Source organism: Triticum aestivum, chromosome 7A (assembly GCF_018294505.1).
Source record: "Triticum aestivum cultivar Chinese Spring chromosome 7A, IWGSC CS RefSeq v2.1, whole genome shotgun sequence".
Lineage (NCBI taxonomy): Eukaryota > Viridiplantae > Streptophyta > Magnoliopsida > Poales > Poaceae > Triticum > Triticum aestivum.
In genome coordinates this window covers 537,370,339-537,376,609 of record NC_057812.1, presented here as the reverse complement: position 1 = coordinate 537,376,609, position 6,271 = coordinate 537,370,339, and the positions used below count along the sequence as shown (strand labels likewise).

General features: G+C 48.5%; 1 pseudogene; it reads left to right on the top strand.

The window, feature by feature from the left end:
- Nucleotides 1–470: 470 nt before the first annotated feature.
- On the top strand, nt 471–774 carry LOC123147532 (hydrophobic protein LTI6A-like; annotated as a pseudogene).
- Nucleotides 775–6,271: the final 5,497 nt, after the last annotated feature.

Below are 6,271 nucleotides of genomic sequence, written 5' to 3'. Positions count from 1 at the left end.
ACCCACCCATGCCCACCAGTTCTGGCGATGGATGGGGCACACCAGTTCTAGCGATGGATGGGGCGCACCAGTTCTGGGATGGCAGCGCCGGACCCGCACCCACCTGTGCGATGGAGGTTGGCCGCATCGGGATCCACCTACGCGATGGAGGCCAGCCGGATCAGTGTGGCGCGACACACCACACCGGAGCTTGCTGCTGTGCTGGTCGTCGACAACGACGCAACTCCGACGGGACCTAGACGCCCAAGGTACGTACACCGTTCTTGCCAACTCTTCCATCTCCTCTCATGCGTGGCTTGCGTGCTACAGATTTAACCCTGCATCCTTCCTTCCTTGTGTTCGCGGAACGACAATGGCAAGGGGACGACCGATGTGCGTGGTGGACCAGGAGGTGGAGAACCGTCTCACCCTCCTTGTTCACATCACCTTCCCTTTGCTTTCCCTTGGACACTTGGAGAGAGAGAAGGAAGATGGCGGACAAGGGGATGGCCAACTGCATCGACATCATCCTCGCCATCATCCTGCCGCTGCTCGACGTCTTCCTCAAGTTCGCCTGCGGGGTGAGTTGCCCGAGCTTTGTCCCAGTCCCGTGCTAGCTGCATGTTTAAACTTCACAGTAGGTTCCCTCCTAAGCGTGATTCCGTCGAGAGTTGGGTTAACTGACTGCTAGTGTTGAACGTGCTTTTGCAGATCGAGTTCTGAATCTGCTTGCTGCTCACCTTCTTCGGCTACCTCCCTGGCATCATCTACGCCGTCTGGGTCATCACTAAGTAGGTGTCGGAGGGGCTCCTCACCTCTGGCTGCCTCTAGGTATGCATTCACCGATGCACCTTGGGGGAACATGTCATGTTTCCCGGTTATTTTCTGTTCAGTACAGTCCCCTGCAGAATTTACAAAAGCAATTTTTACTGTATGAAGAAACTAAACTGAAAGTGCTAGTGATCGACTAGAGGGGGGGTGAATAGGCGATTTTTATGGAAGTCTTCAAAACATGGAAGTTTTGAAGACAAACGATAGAAATAAACCTATTACCATGCAGCGGAAGGTAGACTACACTAAGCTAGCCATAGTGAAGTATTCAATGAAATGAAACCATAAAGACTAATAGCAGCTAGGCAGTATAGATCAGGATGGAAGATAGTATGAAGCCAATCAGAACAAGCAGTCACACAATGAAGACAAAATAACTAATGCAAACATGCAATGACTTCACAAGGACCAATCAGCACATAAAGAGATGGGAAGGATGGAACCAGTGGCTCGTTGAAGACAGTGATTTGTTGGACCAGCTCCAGTTGTTGTGACAACTGTACGTCTGGTTAGGGAGGCTGAGATTCAACTCAGAAGACCGTGTCTTCACCTTATTCCCCTTGAGATAAGGACACCCAGTCCTCGCCCAATCACTCTGGTAAGTCTTCAAGGTAGACTTCCAAACCTTCACAGACTTCATTCACCGGCGATCCACAATGACTCTTGGATGCTCAGAACGCAACGCCTAACCGGCTGGAGGATTCACAGTCCTCAAGTGTAATAAGTCTTCAGATCACACAGACAGGAAGACTTAAGTGATGCCTAACACTCCTTGGCTCTGGGTGTTTAGGGCTTTGTCCTCGCAAGGAATTCTCTCTCAAAGGCTCGAGGTGGGTTGCTCTCAAACGACAAAAGTCGTACACTAACTCTGAGCAGCCAACCGTTTATGGTTGTAGGGGGGTGGGCTATTTATAGCCACTAGGCAACCCATCCTGATTTGTTCGAAATGACCCTGGGTCACTAAGGAACTGGCACGTGTTCCAACGGTCAGATTTCAAACACACACGGCAACTTTACTTGGGCTACAAGCAAAGCTGACTTATCCAGCTCTGGATAAGCTTTGCTCTCAGTGTCTTCGCTCGAAGACATAGGATTTTGGTTAAGCATCACTTCAGTCATTCTGACTGGTTCATTTGGACCCCACTTAACAGTACGGTGGTTCCTATGACTCAACAAAGAAGAAAAAGAACGACGAAACAACTAAGTCTTCGCGCTCCATAGTCTTCACGCAATGTCTTCTCTTGTCATAGTCTTTAATGTGAATGTCTTCACATACCACCTTTGACTTCAATGTCTTCATACATTTTTAGGGGTCATCTCTGGTAGGAAAACCGAATCAATGAGGGACTTCTACCTGTGTTATCCTGCAATTCTCACATACACATTAGTCCCTCAACCAGGTTTGTCGTCAATACTCCAAAACCAACTAGGGGTGGCACTAGATGCACTTACAATCTCCCCCCTTTTGGTGATTGATGACAAACTGGTTGAAGTTTTCAACGGGGAATAAAATATGTGAAATTGTAAAGGATAGGGTATTGTCTTCATAAGTGGCAAAGGCTCCCCCTGAAGATGTGCATATAAGTAATTTGCTCTTGGAATGCAAATGCACATGGCAGGTTGTACTTGTGGAGATCCTCTTCAACTTATGATGACAATTCATCATGCATGATTTGATGTAACAAAGATAATGGCATGCATAATGAAAAATGGACATCTGCAAAATGACCTAAGTGCGGAAGTTATCATCGCACATGCGGCATTTATCATCGCATCACAGAATAGCAAATAAGTAGCAGACGACCATCGAGTTTAAGTGTTACAACTCAAAGAACCAAATGTATCGAAAAGCAAGAGTTGTAAGCACTTGGTAAAAGTAGCAAAAGGTAAGCAACCACCCATATGGACCCACTTGAAGACTATCAACTCATATGCTTCTCCCCCTTTTGTCAGTAAGGACCAAAAAGGTTTGAAGACATAGAGCGCCTACTCGTTCCCATGAGGTGCAGGCGAGGCAGCAGGGTCGTCGTTGAGGTCCGGTGGTGCAGAAGAACTTGGTGCAGTGTCGACATGCGTTCAATTTGGGGGAGGTGAAGTTGCATCATCTTGGTCATCGATAACTCTGGCATTCACTGTCGCAGTTGAGGACGAATAGTTAGAGTCTTCAAGTGAGGGAGTCCTACGCAAGTGAGCATTCCATGGAGGAGTTGAGTCAAACTTGAATCTTTCGGTGAAGCCATCGTCCTGCAGATCAGCTTCAGCACTAAGCAAAGTCAAACTCTTCCACGACCTCCGATAGGTTTCATGAGTGACAAAGGCATTCTTGGTGGCAAGATTGTGTATGCGGTTTACATCCACCAAGAGGCTTTGCATATGATGCTTGAGCCAGTTGTGATGCTTGTCCTGTTTCTGGTGTAGCGCGACGATAAACTCTCGGTCATTGGGAACACGAGATCGCCTTCGAGGCCTTTGCACAATGGTGCGACCAGTGGCGTCAGTTTGAGCGCGAGGGGCACGTGTGTTGCCAGCCAAGGGATAAACACGCGAGACTTCCTGAACTCCTTCAATGGGCTGGGTGAAGTTTCGATGATCAGCATTGTGAAGATAAATGGGATCCTTAGCAGGCTCTGGGTAAATAACTTCAACAGACAGATCAACCTCTGGCAAGGAGACAAGATGATTGCACGCAGACGGCTGATAGTTAATGGCAGAGTGAAGCTTGATAAGGCGCATTACCCATGGAGCATAGGACTTCAGACCAAAAATGTCGAAGCCAGATGTAGCCAACTACCTAATGAAGAAGTCTTGAGCATTGAAGTTGATGCCATTGAAGATGTACAAAACCAAAGTCTTCATTGCTCCTTCAAGCTTCGCTGCAGATGAATGTCCTTTGATAGGCCATAGAGTTTTTCTGAGGATGTGATAAATGGTGCGAGGCAGATACTCTAGGTCTTCAACAAAGAATTCAGATGGGTATTCAGCGTCGTGAGGCAAAGGCTTCATCATGCTCAACATTTGACTCATGTTGGGTTCTGGCTTCTGAAAAATGCTCTCCAAAGCATTCTGGTGTTGTTGACAACATGGCTCATAGTATTCACTAGGAGTGGGCAGGCCTATGAGCTCAATGATATCAAGAGCTTTGGCTTCATGATGGACATTGCCTATCATCCACTCAAGGACCCAAGTCTTTGGATCCCTCTTGTAGCCTCGAATGTGAAGAGTTGCATAGAACTGTAGCAGAAGCTCTTCATTCCAGTGTTCCTTATATGTGACAAACTGTAGGAGTCCAGCGTCTCTGAAGCAATCCAACGCTTCTTCAAGGCAGGGCAGGCCAGCTATAGCTTCAGTGTCGAGATGCATATGTGGAAATATGTTCCCTTGATTGTATAAGATGCAGGAATAGTAGTTGCGTTGCTGATAGCTCCAGAACCAATCTGATGAAATGCAAGGTTTGGTGTAAGGGTTCTTGGCACTGTTGAAGAAGGTGTTGTGTGCCACGAAGCCATTCACATTGAAGACCCCAGGTGAAGTTGCAGTGCCTGGGAATCGTGGAAGTCTTGGCTTGGGCTTCTGGATGGGAGGTCTGTGCTCAACATGATAGTTAAATTGTGGGCCCGCAGCAGGTGGAGGAACCAGAATGGGCCATCGGACCATAACAGGCTGACCACGATCAAATGCCAACTCAATTGTATGAGGTCTTGGAGGGGGTACAGGAGCATTGACATTGTCATTGATATGGGCTTCAGGGGCCACATTGGCTTCAGGTGCTTTAGTATTGGCTTCGGGCGCTGCAGTGGCTTCAGGTGCATGCACTTCTGGCACCGCAGTAGCTTTAGGCGCCACATTAGCTTCAGCCATGACAATGTCATTGGCTTCAGTGTTGATGTTGGTGGCCGCCTCAGGATTGTTAACCTCCACTTCAGGAGGTGGAGGGTCGGACACGTTCTCCTCGAGAACAACATCTTGGTGGGACGGGGGTGTAGCAACTCTTTCTACTTCAACTCATGGTTCTTCTTATTCATCGGCTGATGCAGTCGGAATATCTTCAGCCGTTTTGGCTTCAGAGTCTGACACGTGCACAGTGGGAGGGACTTGGGGCCTTGGTCCTTTGTGAAGCCTGCGTAATGCTGACGACGCTTGCGGAGATGGAGTTTGCTGGGCCTCAAAGTCATCGTCATCTTGCACGGGTGAGGTGACTTGTGGTTGGGGAGAACTTGGGGTGTCTTGTTGTTGTGGGTGATCAGCCCACGATGCATCCTGAGCAATTGGCATCAGAGGACGACCAATGCTGATGAGTTCGCTATGCGTGAGCACAGGCGATGATACCAACTGGTGCTCGATCTGAGGAAGGACTTCATCATCTTCAACATTGTCCTGAGGACCAATGTCTTCAACTGCGGTGGGGTCAACAACTAGATTGTCTTCAGCTTCAGGAGCCTTTGTGGAAGCAGGCTCATGAACTATCACTTGGCGTTCTTCATGTTCAGACGCAGGACGAGCCACTGAGATTGGCTCGACATCAAGGGGCTTTGTGGGTGTGACGCCCCCGATTCAATCATACACTAATCATACATGCAAACGTGTACGGTCAAGATCAGGGACTCGCGAGAAGATATCACAACACAACTCTACAACTAAAATAAGTCATACAAGCATCATATTACAAGCCAGGGGCCTCGAAGGCTCGAATACAAGAGCTCGATCATAGACGAGTCAGCGAAAGCAACAATATCTGAGTACGGACATAAGTTAAACAAGTTTGCCTTAAGAAGGCTAGCACAAACTGGGATACAGATCGAAAGAGGCGCAGGCCTCCTGCCTGGGATCCTCCTAAACTACTCCTGGTCGTCGTCAGCGGGCTGCACGTAGTAATAGGCACCTCCAGTGTAGTAGGAGTCGTCGTCGACGGTGGCGTCTGGCTCCTGGGCTCCCACATCTGGTTGCGACAACCAGGTAGAAGGGATAGGGGGAAAAGAAGGAGAAAGCAACCGTGAGTACTCATCCAAAGTACTCGCAAGCAAGGAGCTACACTACATATGCATGGGTATATGTGTAAAGGGGCCATATCGGTGGACTGAACTGCAGAATGCCAGAATAAGAGGGGGATAGCTAATCCTGTCGAGGACTACGCTTCTGGCAGCCTCCGTCTTGCAGCATGTAGAAGAGAGTAGACCGAGGTCCTCCAAGTAGCATCGTGTAGCATAATCCTACCCGGCGATCCTCTCCTCGTCACCCTGTTAGAGAGCGATCACCGGGTTATATCTAGCACTTGGAAGGGTGTGTTTTATTAATTATCCGGTTCTAGTTGTCATAAGGTCAAGGTACAACTCCAAGTCGTCCTGTTACTGAAGATCACGGCTATTCGAATAGATTAACTTCCCTGCAGGGGTGCGCCACATTTCCCAACACTCTCGATCCCCTTTGTCCGGACACACTTTTCTGGGTCATGCCCAGCCTCGGA